Below are 15,452 nucleotides of genomic sequence, written 5' to 3' on the forward strand. Positions count from 1 at the left end.
AAATCTATGCTCCTATAACCCTATTAGTATTGCTTTCTCCTCAAATTCTCATAATGTTTTTATGTGGTGTGTCCTATTAATAGCATAGAAACTTCTTGAGGAAAAAAACTGTTCTGAAATTTTTCACTGTGCCTACCACAGTGCTTTGTCCATAGTTGACCATTAACAAATGAATATTGGAATTGGATCTCTACTGCCAACACAGATCCAATAGGAATATGTGAAAGTTGAAGTCAATTGTGACTTGCCTATCTTGAAGCCTATAGTAAAAAAAAATTAAATTCAGACACATTTTTTACATAAACACAAATTTGATTACTAACAACAATAGTCAAAACAAGGATCATTTATTCTTAAACAATTGCATAGAAGAGGGTTTGATATGTATACATCTCGGGAGCCTTTGGTGCAATGTAGACAGTGTTTGTTATATAGTAGAAAGAGCATTTAGAAGAATCAAGAGACTTGGAATCTTAGTTCCATTTGCCAGCTATTTGTGTGACCTTGGTGACCTCTCTGGTTCTCACTTTTCTCATCAGTAAGATGAGGGACTTGAACATCAATATTGAACCAATAATTTCCAAATTCCCTTCTAACTCTACACTGTCTGCGTTAAGCTGCTATTTTGTGCCTTTCTGGTCACTATTGGGCTGATGTCCAGTCTTCTTGTTTGAGGTAATGAAGTTCAGTTCTATCAAAGGCTTCACTCATCTCTTGGGCTTAAATATATAATTAAGTATAATTAACCAATTCATTCATTCTATCTTTTCTACTGCTAATTTGAACAACATGTCCTTAGTCTTAAGGTTTCAATAATATTGCACACATGTATGTGTATATATGATGAAAGTATAAAGTAATAACCCATGTAGGAAACTCTCTCCATTACTTTGTAGTCACCCTTCCTGGGCTGAAAAACCCTGCAAACAAGCTAACGTATATAGTAGCTGGACCTTTTTTTCAATGTAGAGAATTGTCAACCTATAAGTTTCAGTGCTATTAACTTCAATTATATTACCAAAAGTTGTGTCTATAAAATATGTCAAGAGGTTGGGTTTTTTAACCTTATCAACTATATTGTTTACGCTTTCTAAAATTTATTCTTAAGTCCCATAACACCAATTTAATATACAGTTAGTTTGCTGAATTTCCATTAATATTAATCAATTCATATGAAGAACATATGATTAGATCATTCAAAAAGTCATCATTAATCAAGATTGCAAGCAAAGTAGGCTTTCGTTGGTGAGTGAACATTATTTTCTGAATCCAACACAATATAGAGAGAAAAGAAGAAAACATTACAGCACAGAATATTCTTTCTGTCCTACAAAAATATTTTTGCTGTAGAGGAGAGGGATTTAGTATGTATAAACATAAGATAGTCTAAATGACTTCCATAAAACATTTTCAGTAACCACCAAATCTTTTTCAAAAGTATGCAAAGCATTCTTCCATGCTGAAGCAATATAAACCATATCTTTATCATTCAAAAAATTCAATTCAATTAAACTCAAAAAGGCACAGATTGAGTTCTTACTATTTCTAAAACACTGATAAAATTATAAAGATGAAGAAGACATAGTATATGGTATGGTCCTTGCTCTCAAGAAACTTGGAGTCAAGTAGGAGCTAGGGAGGAGAGAACAAGACATATACACAAATTAACATGATATAAAGTAAAGTGCAAAAGAGGAATAAGATGTTAGAAGAGTTCAACGGAGGGAGGGTTCAAGGAAAGCTATAATAAGATTTATCATTTAAACTAGGCCTTAAAGAATAAGGAGGATTTCAAATGGAAGCAACATGCATTCCAACCATGGTGCAAGAAAAGGTCTAAATTTCAGAAAGGTTGGGCCACCATCTACAAAGAAACATTAAAATATAAATATATATTTATATATAAATAAAATATAAATATATATTATATATATTCAACAAGATACATATGTATAAATGGGTATTTACTCATTTAACTTTACCCATTTAAATGGGCATTTAAATATAATATTCGTTTGTATATAAGATATATGATGTTGGTAAATTTGAACCTAAGAATAATAAAATCTTTCAAGGCCACAAAATGCTTACATATGCTAAACCATTTGTAGCAGCTCACTTCAGATTCAAGGAAAATAAATATAGCCCAAACTCACAGAAAATTTACCTAACTGTGATTTATTGATCGCAAAACAATGGGTGAATTGAGAACATGTAGAGATGTGCTATACTCCCAAGGCCCAAATTGGTGTCTTGATTCTAGGATTCATCTTAGCACATGTGAGGTCCATCCGTGACTGAATAGCTCTGCCAAGATTGCAGACTAATCATAAATGTCCTACTGCCTCCCCCAACATAGCCCTGGCGATACAATCCTTTATTCACAAGAGTAAGAAAGCTAGCCAGGTGTGCTTTAAAAATACACCTATCCAAGGTTGAGAAAATCCCACATATCTATGAATATACCAATCAGAATAAATCCAAAGAAAAATGTAATTCCAGATTGGTCCAATTTCTCTGGTGTTTAGTGATTATGTTTTATGAATTCATTAGTCATCCTGGTTGTTTTTGACCCACATGTACACTCCCCTTCTTTCCTTTAAAATTAGGATAATGACTTACTACTAGAAAATAGAATCGTTTAATTTTGCTACAATGATATTCATCACTCATTATGTGCCTATTAATAAATACTGCATTGAAAATACAAAAGGAATGTTACCTAGTCTCTACTTGCCAGGCATTTACAGTCTAACTGTAGAGGCAGAATATTATTAGCTTTCAGCTCGAATTTTATACTATCATATCCTCATAACCAGTCATGGGGACCATAAAAATGAATACTATACAAACCAATTTATTCATTTACTCATTCATTCTTAACTTGATGCAACATTTATTAGGCATTGTGCTAGAGCTTGGAAGAGATACCAAGTTTAGATAAAAATAGTCACTGCTCTCATGAAGTTTATTATCTAATCCACAAACACAAATCACTAAAATATCCAATATCACCACTGCATTAAGCAGTTGTCTAATAACTACTGGAAGCGGTGAGCAACTCCTGAACCTCTTTCTCATCTTCAATGGAAGATGCCTCAGCTGTCTTCATCTTGGCCAGCCTCTTCTCAATGATATCTACAAACCTGGTGAACTGAGACATCGTCTCACAGTACAAAGACTAAACTCAGATGGTAATGGGTCTTGGCCAGTAGCCATTTATAGGCCTCCAGGTAATTTTGCTAGAGGGTGAGGCAGGTCTGGAATTCTTCTATGACCTTACTGTAATTTTCAGATTCAATGCTCCCTTCTTCTGAGTTTCATGTGAGCTTGGACTGAATTGAGCTGTTCTTCCTGTTTCCTACCACTTAAAATGAGTCTTGCTAAATCTAGAATATCTCAGGTGAGCTCAGGTTTCCAGTGTCATCATCTTCATTTCCTTTTTTCAAGATTTGGATTTACCAAATGAGATGGACTGGGTAAAGTTGTTACTGGATAAATAAATCAGGGAAAGCATCATGAAGGTCATGGCATTAAAATTTGATTTTAAGGAACAAGTAGAAATGCAACAGACCAAAAAGAAAAAGAGAGAGCTTTCCAGGCATAGGGAAAAACAAGAGCAAATGCATGGAGTCTGGAAACCATATTGCATGTTTGGGGGTAGTATTCAATTTAACTGGATTACAGAGTGAAGGAAAGTGAGTAAAATTAATTACAGCTTAAAAAGTAAATTGGTAGTAGTTTGTAGAGGGTTTTGAATGCCAAACAAAAGAGTTTGAACTTTATTCAATCAGCAACAAAAAACAATTGAAAATCATTTTTAGCAGATGGAAAGACATGACCAGATTTATGTTTAAGAAAGATTATTATAACAATTGTATGAAGTTCAGGGCTGCTAGGTGGTACAGTGGATAGAGTGCTGGGCACAGAGTCAAGAAGATCTTCCTGAGTTCAAACCTGACCTGACACTAGCCATGTGACTCTGTCCAAGTCACATAACCTTATCAGCCTCAGTTTCCTCATCTGTAAAATGAACTTGAGAAGGAAATGGCAAACCACTTGAGTATCTTTGCCAAGAAAATCCCAAACGGGGTCAGAAAGAGTCAGACACGAATGAAAACAACTGAACTACAATAACAACATGAAGCCCAATTTGGTGAGAGAAAGAATGGAAGTAGAAAGATCTATAAGAGGAGGAAAAAGAGCATGTACTAGGATGGTGGTATTAAACTCAAATAGAAACTAAGCCATACATAAGCATCCCTATGGGCAGCATATTGACTTAGCAAACCACAATATGACATTGCTTGTATTGTATTGTATTTTTTTCTGTTATTTTGTTAAATATTTTCCAAATAGGTTTTAATCTGGTTCTGGCCACACTCGGGGGTGTTGTTAGCCAAAATGAGCCTGTAGTCTTCCCTTTTGATATCTCTGTACTAAGTAAATATCATGGGACTAGAGAGAGTGGAATCAAAATAAGAAATCCTAGAATTGACAGAACTTGGTAAGTAAATATGAGACATGAAATAAGACTCAAAAGCCATCCCCATTTACAAACATGGAAGACATGGTGAATGTCAATGCCAAAGACATAAATACTGAAGTACAGAGAGAGCTTGAGGTTTAGGAGGGAAGCTAAAAAGTTCCATGTGAGAAATATTTCAAATCTTAGTGGCTTACCCAAGAAGAAATGTCCTGTGGGCAAGAGAATAGTTCAGTCTTCTCACTGTCATCTGTTATCAATAAATAGCTCAGGAGCTTTGGTCTCATGCTTTTTTGTTCCTCCTCATTCCCACAACTTATCCAGGAAAAAAATACTTTCATTGTCCTTTATATTCATTAGCAATCTTCACCCATATAGGTTTTAGTGCTCCTTGCTACACCATATAAGTAGAACTCTTTCTACATTCATGATCAGTTACCTTCTCCTGGTGGTGATTACCTTCCTCCTAGCTGGTGGTACAGTGGACAGAGCCTCAGGTTTGAAGTCAGGAAGATCAGAGTTTGAATCCAGCCTCAGACCCTTACTAGTTGTGTGACCCTGGACAAGTCACTTAACCCTATTTGTCTCACAGTATCTTCATCTGTAAAATGACTTGGAGAAGGGAATGACAAACCACTCCAGTATCTTTTCCAAAAAAAAAAAAAACAAATAGGGAATGAAGAGTGGGATATGACCAAAAAACAACCACCTTATTTTCCATCTTCTGTCTTTTTTTTCATGAGTTGATAGATGAGTTCCCTATGTTACAATATCAGTTTCAAGGGACAACTCACCCTTTTGTTCCTCTTTGGAATCAATCTTTTCATATGTTCAGGATTTCATTCTTAAGAGTTTCCCATCACTTTCAGTTTGATTCATTCTGCATAATATTAGATCATTAGCACCAGTTTATGTATCCTATCTTTGAACTTCTTGAAATCTTATTTCCCAAAATTTCAGTCTAAAGATCATAAGGAAATATTCTCTCCTACTATAAGACTGGAATAGTCACTTGCCCCAAGAAATTCCCTTCCTGAGCTAAATTTTAAATATGATGTCCTATCACATTAGGTCTCAATAGAATAAAGTCAAATTTGCCTCCTCACAATATGATGTCTAGTTCATCTTTATTATTACTAACACTTTATTTTATGCATGGATCTTCTAACTTATAAGATGAAAAGCAGATAAAAAAAAGAAACAATGCTAGATATCAGAAGAAGTATCATCAAATGAATAAAGAAAAATTTAAATAATTTAAGAAAAAATTAACCTGGTAAAAAAAAAATGAGAGGGTTTGCAGAGATTTTAAATGATGGGAAGAACTGAATCTATTTCTTAACATACAATTGTGCTTTGAAATATTTTATTTATATCTTAGTTGTATTTATCATTTTCTGAAGTATAGTTTTGAATGTTCCAAACTTTAATGGTTTTTAGCCATTTCTTCTTATAAGATTTCCTTGAATTTTACAAATTTTATTGAAGAGTCAAGTTAGCAAAGATATATTTTAAATTAACATCTCATTTTACAAAGAACTTCTTATGTCAATATTATAATATTAATTATAATATAAAACTAATTATTTTATTAGCCAGTTAAATAATTTGCTGGTTTAAATAATTAACCATGTATATTTAAATACAATTATTAAAAATACTGCATTTATATCATTTAATATCTATATTTAAATACACTATTTAACCCTTTTTTATTTTTATTGTATAATTCAGTCCATTTATTGCTTACTGAGAGACAATGTGTTGTAATGAATAGTGAGCTGCTGACAAAGGCAAAGTGATCTGGGTTCAAGTCCTACTTCTGGTTCTGTTACTCTGAGCAAGTCATTTAACCTCTCATTGTTACAGGCAATTCTCTAAGACTAAAAAGTTCAGACAAGAGGTTGCCCTGTACTGGTAGAGAAAGTTCCTCACTTGGAGTTTTCTACACAAATGGAATCACCAGTCCAGTCTCAATTCCTATAAGTATATTTATTTTTAGCATTTCAATTAATGAATTATTAAATGCCTCTTTTTTATCATTCTTAATTAAATTATTGTTTTCTTTTCAGAGAAATATTAGCACGTTCCTATTATATGAATTATAGCTATTAATTGTCTGCACTACTAATATCATGAACTCAAGCTTAACCATAGACATTCTGCATATTACTAACTACATGTAAGGGTTATGGGATTTAAAGATCTTCCGTGCCCCGTTGGACTTACTGACATAGCAGGAAGGGGTGGAGCAAGAGGAAGCGGAAGCCAAGCTAGAGTTCCTGTGGTGGCTAGCAGTGGTGGCGATGGCGGCAGCAGCAGCAGAGGCAGCGGAAGCGCAAACCCCTTTTTGAGTCAGCCAGAATTTCTGCTAAGGACTCCTGCTGAGGACTGCCAGGGGCCGGAGCTGCTGGGAGCGCACTTCCTGGATGCTGGGTGGTTGCTGTGAGTGGGGAGATGAGGACCTTTGCCTGAGGTAGCCTGTTCTGTTTTAAAGGCTTGAGAATGTGGGTGCTTTCTACTTTATCTGCCTGTGCCAATTTCTTAACTACTCTGATGGCTTTGACTTTCTGGTTTTGGGACTCAGTCTTTTGGTATTTTAATAAATGTTCCAGCTAATTCCCCCATATAGCAAGCTTGATATATTTTGTGATGGATAATTACATCAGCATATCTGTAATTTCTGTAGACATTGTGAATATTGCATTGCTGACACAATACATAATTGTCCTTAATTTTGAACTGTTTTGTCAAACATAGATTTGCCTTGGTGGTGTCCCACTTATCTTCACTTCTGTCTTCCTTCTTCCTTTTTATTTTTTGGTCCTTCTAAAACATTTAGTGGTTTATTCAATATGATACTCAGAAGGTTCTCACATTGAATGAGTGTAATATGTCTTTTAGATGGGGAGAATGGCTTGGATCTTCAGAGATTTCAAGGATTTTGAGTTTTTCACTCATCTCCTGAGGTAATGAAATGTCATGTGGTTTGAAATTTAGTATGCTCTAAAAGGAGATCCTATAAAATGAAAGGGAGAGAAGAGACAAAGGGAATAGAAGATGTGGTGCTTCCCCCCAGGATTCAAAGAAGTTATAGAGGCCATGGTGGGCTAAAAGAAGGGCTTGGAGTATGAACAGCATCAAAGTGTATCAATTTTCTCCTTCCAGATTACAAGAAACGAATGGGAAGAAGGAGAGAGATGGCCAAAGAAATACAGACCTTCCATTTATATTGGTTAATCATAAATTGGACTAGTACTATATCTTACTCCTATGGTTGGGTGTAACAAGTGCCTTTTTCTAAGTGTGTTCTATTATCTTCTTATAAATTGCAATTTAAAGGACCAGTTTTCCTCCGCACTACCTCCTATCCAGGATACATATTTCCTAATGGGTCTTTTTTTCACAGCATAGGACCTGGGCAGCTCTGGGAGCAACATAGGAAACAGTGACCTTTACTAATGCAAGGCTAAGATCTCAACCCTTGGCCCATTGTTTGAGAGTTTTCACTCTCTAACTGGGGCAAAAATCAAGATTCATTCAATTGAAAAAAGCAAAGAATGTACGTTTTATCTAACACAAAGGGAGCATACACAAAAGCGTATCAAGTGTTATCAGCAAATATGGAAAAGTATAGATTATTATGGTGAGCTAGGTGGTGCAGTGCATAGAGCATCAGGCTTGGAGTCAGGAAGATGCATCTTCTTGAGTTCAAATCTGGCCTCAGACACTTACTAGCTATGTGACTCTATTTGCCTCAGTTTACTCCTTTGTAAAATGACCTGGAGAAAGAAATGGCAAACCACTCAAGTATCTTTGCCAAAAAAACCTCAAATGAGTTCATGAAGAGTCAGACACGACTGAAACTATTGAACAACAAGAATTTATTATTATGCAATACATTGAAGGATCATAATTGAAAAAAAAACTTAAAGATCAGTAATTTCAGTGTGAGTAAAAAGTACCAGGCCACGTGGAAACTAAAAAATAAATATATTTAATAGTGCCTGAGTGTAAGAGGAAATTATAAACAAAAATGAGATTGTGTCAAAGTCAATGGCAATGTAGATAATGAGCAAAATCTGAGGCAAATAAAATGTTTTTGTTCATTTTGGTTTTTTGTTTGCTGTTCGTTTCAAGATTGGGTCTCCTGATCTCTTCCAGGCTGGAAATTCAATGGCCACTTACTGACTTGCCTGATCCTACCAAACCTGCTTCATCTGTCTAATCTAGGTCAGTTCACCTCCTTAAGTAGGTAGCAAGGGGGCCCACGATTTGTAGGGGTTCATTATATTGGCATTGAACACCTGATGCCAGAGCATCAGCCTTTGTTTCCCCAGGAGAACATATTTCACATATAGTAAAAATACACAGTATAGACACCTATTATCAACAAGAAATACAAAAAGAAATTGAATGAGTTGAATCTGTACTTTAAAAATTTGAAAAAGAAACAAAACCATTGCCAAATAGGGAAAAAGTGATTTTATCTCTCTGAGATTTAAAATCATCATCTGCAAATGAAAGGGTTGGAAAAGAGGCCTCTATGGTCCCTTCCAGATCTAAAAATATGTGACCTTATGTTCTTGTGATTCGGTAAGCAAAATAATAGCTGAAATTTATATAGCTGAAGATAAGAAAAAAATGAAATTTACCAAAATTATCAAAGAAAAATAGATCATAATGAGAGGAAAAAATAATCAAAGATTATGTCACATACTTTTATTTTAATAAATTTGGGAACATAAAAAGAAATGCATAATTATTTAGAAAAAGTATAAAATACCAAAAGTGGCAAAATAAGAAGTGGAAAATACAAATAGGCCAGAATTAGGAGAAACTATGTGGGTCATTAAAGAGCTACCGAGAAAAGCCAGATGGATTCATAAGCAAATTCTACAAAATTTCTAAAGAATTAACTCCTATGCCACATAGACTATTTAAAAACTAGAAAAGGTGATAATCTTTCTATTTCTCTGTATGAGACAAATAATGTTTTGATCCATAAACCAAATAAAATAAGATTTAGAAAATAAAGCATAGGCCAATATACAACAAACAAAACAACCAATATGATAAATTACACCAATAAGAAAAAAGGACTTCAAGAAGACTATTAGGTACAGAGTAAACCTATAAAAAATTTTAAACACTTTAGCCTATAAAAACATCTAAAAGGAGAAATAGAATCACATTAGTATGATTTTAAAGCACATTTTACATTTGCAGCTACAAAGCTAATATTATACACAATAGAGGAATATTAAAATAATTCCCACTAACATATAAGGGAGGGCTGTTCATTCTTACTTCTCCCTATATGAAATGCTAGCAGTTGTATATTATGAGAAATAAAGTAAAAAAGAAACATCAATGAAGAACTTAAATTGTCTCTTTACAGATGATATAGTCTAAAAAACATTCTCAAGAAAAATTAACTGATGTCACAGCTTTGGCAATGTCAGAAAATACAGTTAAGCCACAAAAATGATACACATTTTTAAATACTCTAATGAAAATCAAAAGAAATTGATTGAGATAAATGATGATACAAAGTAATAGACATTAAGTGTCAAAAAAGTAACACAGAGGAGGAGATTCATCAGAGAAAACAGTAACTGAAAGATAATGTAAATAAGAAAGGATTTTGTGGAGTGTTAAAATTCAAGTCAGGCCACATCTGGTCGCCATATTTTAAATAGGATGGGGCTTTATAAGGTAGAGCATAATCAGAGCTAAAGAGGTTTCGTAAGAAGGACGAGGAACCTACCACTGGATCAAATAAGCAGGAAGTGATCTCACTATGGCTATTTAGTGTGGAGAAGTGAAATTCCTCACATAATTAAAAGGACATCTGACAGAAGGCAGAATAGATTTGTATTGTGTGGTTCTATATGGCACAACTTGTACCAGTAAAGGAAGGTTACAGGAGACAAATTTTAGTTTGATACAGCATAATGGAATGAGAAAAGCACTGGATTCAGAGTTGAAAAATCTCAGTTCAAACCCTAGCCCTGCTGCTAATTACTTTTGTGACCTGGTAAAAGTCACTTCATTTCTTGGGATTTTGCTCAGCTATTGAGCTCTTAGCTCCCTTCCAATTCTTTTTTTTTTTTTTTGGAGGGAGGGAAGGTAGGGCAATTGGGGTTAAGTGACTTGCCCAAGGTCACATGTCTAGATTTTGTGTTGTGTCCAAGGCCGGATTTGAACTCAGCTCCCTTCCAAGTCTTAGATCTATACTTGCTAATTCTCAACATGGTGGGTCCAACACATCTGTAGAGGGAATTGACTGGAGATAAGTCTGAAGCAACAGATAGCTAGGGACAAGTATGCCAGAAAAGCCAAGTTAAAAATCATAGGCTCAAAAGGTCCTTAATTTGGAGCTGGAAGTGATCTTATAGGTCATCTATTCCAATCCTCCTGTTTTTACTTATCTTGTAGACAATGCATAACTATTAAAAGCTTTGTTTCTTATTTCTTCTGGGTTGGTGGTGGTAGTAAGTTTAAGGGATAGAGAGTGGCATACATATGAAGGTGAGAGGAATTATAGGATGATAGATATAAAGTTGAAAAGGACTTCAGAGGTCACTTAGTCAAAGTCATACTGATATTAAGTGGCAGCCAAGATTTAAACCCAAGCCATCTCAGAATTCTTATGTAGGATGCATTGGAGGTTCAACTCATTGTAACAAAAGGGAGTCCCATGAAAAGGCAATCGCAATAATTTGAGTATAAAGTTATCTATCAAAGCCTGAACTGGGAAGATACCATTTGGAATGAAAAGGAAAAAATTCAGACATAAAAATAAAATAAAATTTAAAAAATTAAAATAAATTTTAAAAAAATATATTACTAAGGGGTCTCAATAGTTAGTGATCAACAGCACCACAGTTTTAGTTCACCCTCATCATCCCATTGTCTGTCCTCCCAATTGAATCAGCCTCTTAAATAATTTTTCTGACACTTATCTTTCCTTTCTTCAATTCATTCTACAAGCATAGATCATTGCAAAGCCCTTTTCTAACTTTAATTAAAGACAACTCAACAAATGTTTCTGAAACAACTACAATAAACAATTGACTGTGCTAGATACTATAGGAGGGGGGAAAAAAGAACACAGGAAACCTGGGCAGAAAGAAAGGAAACAAGCATCTATTGTTTGTTGTTGTTAAGTCATTTCAGTTGTGTCCAAATCTTTATGACTTCTTTTAGGGTTTTCCTGGAAAAGATACCAGATTGGTTTGCTGTTTCCTTTTTCAGCTCATTTTACGGATGAGGAAACTGAGACAGTGTTAAGTGACTTTCCCAGGGTCACACAGCTAGTTAAGTATCTGAGACCAGATTTGAACTAGAGTCTTCTTGACTCCAGGCCTGGCACTCTAGCCACTGTGCCAACCTAGCTGATATATGTGTGTATGTATATGCATATACACACATGTGTACATACATATGTGTGTATATGCATTCATGTATTTATGCAAACATATTTACTCATCATGTAGGTATGTATTCCCATATGACACATTACACATTATACAGATATATACATTTTTTCTATTTGTACACTTATCACATTGTACCTTATATCATAGTGATTTCTATGCATAATTTGACCTCCTTTATTCAGTTGCAGCTCCTTAAGAGAGTTTATCTTTGGAGGGAGACAGTACAGTGGAAAATGTACAAGGCTCTAGACACAGAGGACCTGATTTCAAGTCCCATCTCTGGTGCACACTATGTGACCTAGGGCAACTAATTTAACCTCCCTGGGCCTCTATTCCTTCAACTGTAAACTGAGGTGGTTGAACTAGGCAGCCTCTGAGTCCCTTCCAGGTTTAGAACTATGAGCCTATAACTTCCTCAATGACAACCACATTGCCTTAATTGAATAAAGGAGAAGAGGGGAGATGCAAGAGTCCAAGTTGACAGTAATATTTTGAACCTAGGTGGTCGCAATAGTGATGATACACCTTCATTGCCCTCAAGTAACTAAATAATCAGGACCCTAGGAAGTCTGCACATCCATCCATTCATCCATCCAAGAAACAAGTGAAAACTTATCACCAGGGCTCCACAAGATTCTAAGGTATATGATGCAACCATTCATTCTTGGCTTTCTTAGGTTCTCACACCCTCTTATTGATTCTATGAGCTAACATCTCCCTGCCAATAAGACTTTGTCTTCATTCATGCCCCAAAGTTACTTTGGCTCTTTCAACAACAAAAATGCCAACCAATTAAATGTAGCCCTAATCTCTCACATTTATCTATGTATCAGATCATAAAAAGTTTTGTTTTTTTCAAGTCTCACAAGACTATGTCAAAACATGTAGGCTGTGTTCAAGAGGCTTTGATTATATATCCATTTCACCTTTTCCATCTACCTTATTTTCAGCACACATATTTCATCTGGCAAAAAGCATCTGGATTATTAGTTGCTCTTCAATATAAACCCACATATACATTTGTAACATAATTCAGACAGCCAAAATGCTGAAGCATCTCCCCATTCATGACCTGAAGAGACCTCTCTCTTAAAATGGTAAAGAGAACAGCTTTCCATCTTCATAAATTTGGGATTACTTCTTTTGCATGGAAATTTCCAGACTGGGAATTAGCTGATAATTAAAAAAAAAAACTTTCTCCTTCCATTTAATGAAGAAGTCACATATATACAAGGGAAAAAGGAAGCCTAAGAACAATGTCATCTCACAGGAACCTAGCCCCACCTTTAAGATTTGTGAGGCTAGACATTTTTGTTTTTTTAATTGGGGCTGGGGTCATGGTTCTCAGTTGATATCTATAATTTCATTGATTTCTAAGATTGATTCAGCTGATCTGGTTGGCTAGAAAGGTGTCTTTTTACCTCCTCAGGACTCCAGGTGTGTCCCTTTCAAAACTCATTGTTAAGAACATGACTTTACCATTCTTAAGTTAAGAGTATATAAGTAGCTACCATATGCACTTTTAGAATGAGCTCTCACAGTAAATTCATTGGGTTATCACCTCCAAAATTATGGTCTCTGGCTGGGTTTTTTTTTTTCAGATCAAATATAATGTGATGTGGGGGTTTTTCCACTTGAACAAAATTAGGCTTATGGCAAAATAATATATTTTTTCTACCTAAGAGGAGCCTAAGATATGAAGGCATGGTAAGAAAAGAACTGATCCTGAAATCAGAAGGTAGGGGTTCAAATTCAGCTCAGAAACGTATTTTGTGACCCTAGACCAAGTCCCTTAACTTCTCTGAGTTCTGCTTCTTAAACTGAGATAATAATATTTGTTCTTCCTAGAGGCAGCTAGGTGATGCAGTAGATAGAGTGCTGGGCCTAGAATCAATTATTATTAATATTTGTGTGACCCTGCAGCAACTTGCATAGACTCTATCTGCCTTTTTTTTTTAATTCTCTGTAAAATAGGGATAATAATAATACCTCCCGGGTTGTTGTGGGAATCAAATGAGGTGTTACTTGTAAAGCTCTTGGCATATAGCAGGTAATTAATACATACTTATTTCCTTTATTCCAATCCTCACATATTTTCATCAATGAGATAATGTATGTAAAAGACAGTAAACCTTAAAGTGACTCTAGAAATGTAAACTATTATTATTGCTTACCTTCACAAGGTTATTTGGAGGAAAGTAATTGTGTCAGAGACCAATTTGTAGCATGAAGAGACTGAAAACACTCAAGGAATTTTCCCACTCATGGCATATAGAGCCTCCTTGAGCCTCAATTTTCTGGTCTGTAAAATGAAAAAAAGAACTTGTGGCACCCACCTCACAAGGTTGTTGTAAGGAACAGATGAAACTATGTATGGAAAGTCTTCTGTAAACCTTAGGACATTATGTATTCATGGGGCAGCTATTTGGTGGAGTGGATAGAGCACTGGCCTTGGAACTCAGGAGGACCTGAGTTCAAATGTGACCTCAGAAACTTACTAGCTGTGTGACCCTGGGCAAGTCACTTAACCCTCTTTGCCTCAAAAATAAAAAAGGTATAATTTATTTATTAATAATTACCATTGTATATATTAATATCAACTTCTCACTTTCAAGTTATTTATAAAGTTTTTGTTTTGCTGTTGTGAAAATAAAACAAAACAAATGCTTATAGCAAATAAGCAAAGATGTATTTAAATCCTCAGAATCACTCCTCATCTGAAGAATGAAATGGTCCTTAACCACAGGCCTTCATCTCCCAGCTTCTACCTGGTTTCAAGTCCTGTCTCTTTCATTTACTCTTTGTAACCCTTGGTAAATCACTTTGCCATGTTGAGCCTCAATTTCCTCACCTATAAAATTAGAAGATTGAACTATATGGCCTCAAGTATTCATTGTTCTCTATAAATCTATGATTCTATGATCTCATGGAGTGTATGGGGAGAAGAAAAGCTGATGGTCAGATGTTGCATGTGTATAAACATTTCTCTTACTTCTTACTAGTCCATTTTTAAGTAATATTTTGTTTTTTTCTCCAATTACATGTTAAAACAATTTTTAAACATTTTTTTTAAGTTTTGAGTTCCAAATCTTATCCCTCCCTCCCCTGTCCCCTTCCTGTCACAGTAAACAATCTAATATAGGTTATAAATGTGTAATCATATAAAAGATTTCCTTGTAAGTCATTTTGTACAAGATGACAAAAGGAAGGAAGGAAGGAAGGAAGGAAGGAAGGAAGGAAGGAAGGAAGGAAGGAAGGAAGGAAGGAAGGAAGGAAGGAAGGAAGGAAGGAAGGAAGGAAGGAAGGAAGCAAAAAATAGCATGCTTCAGTCTGTATTCAGATAGTATCTTCATTAGCTTCATCATTAGTCCTTTGGGATTGTTTTGAATCCTTGTATTGCTGAGAATACCTAAATCATTCACAATTCATCATACAATATTGCTGTTAGATATGTACAGTGTTCTCCTGGTTCTGCTCACTTCACTTTGCATCAGTTCATGTAAGTCTTTCTATGTTTTTCT

General features: G+C 35.0%; 1 protein-coding gene across 19 annotated transcripts in view; it reads right to left on the reverse strand.

Annotated features, from left to right (window-relative positions):
* The window catches only part of LOC138145372 (protein FAM9A-like), a 650,020-nt gene that overhangs the window by 430,758 nt on the left and 203,810 nt on the right, over positions 1 to 15,452 (reverse strand). For 17 of the 19 annotated variants that reach the window (XR_011164218.1, XR_011164216.1, XR_011164214.1 and 14 more), the window contains one exon: positions 14,106 to 14,233. The exons of the other annotated variants lie outside the window; for them this stretch is intronic. The gene's annotated coding sequence lies outside the window, so the exon portion shown is untranslated. The remainder of the gene's footprint in view (positions 1 to 14,105; positions 14,234 to 15,452) is intronic. 19 annotated transcript variants of the gene reach the window in all.

Source organism: Petaurus breviceps, unplaced genomic scaffold (genome assembly GCF_028583685.1).
Source record: "Petaurus breviceps papuanus isolate PSGF00001 unplaced genomic scaffold, PetGlider_PUasm1.0 90734, whole genome shotgun sequence".
Lineage (NCBI taxonomy): Eukaryota > Metazoa > Chordata > Mammalia > Diprotodontia > Petauridae > Petaurus > Petaurus breviceps.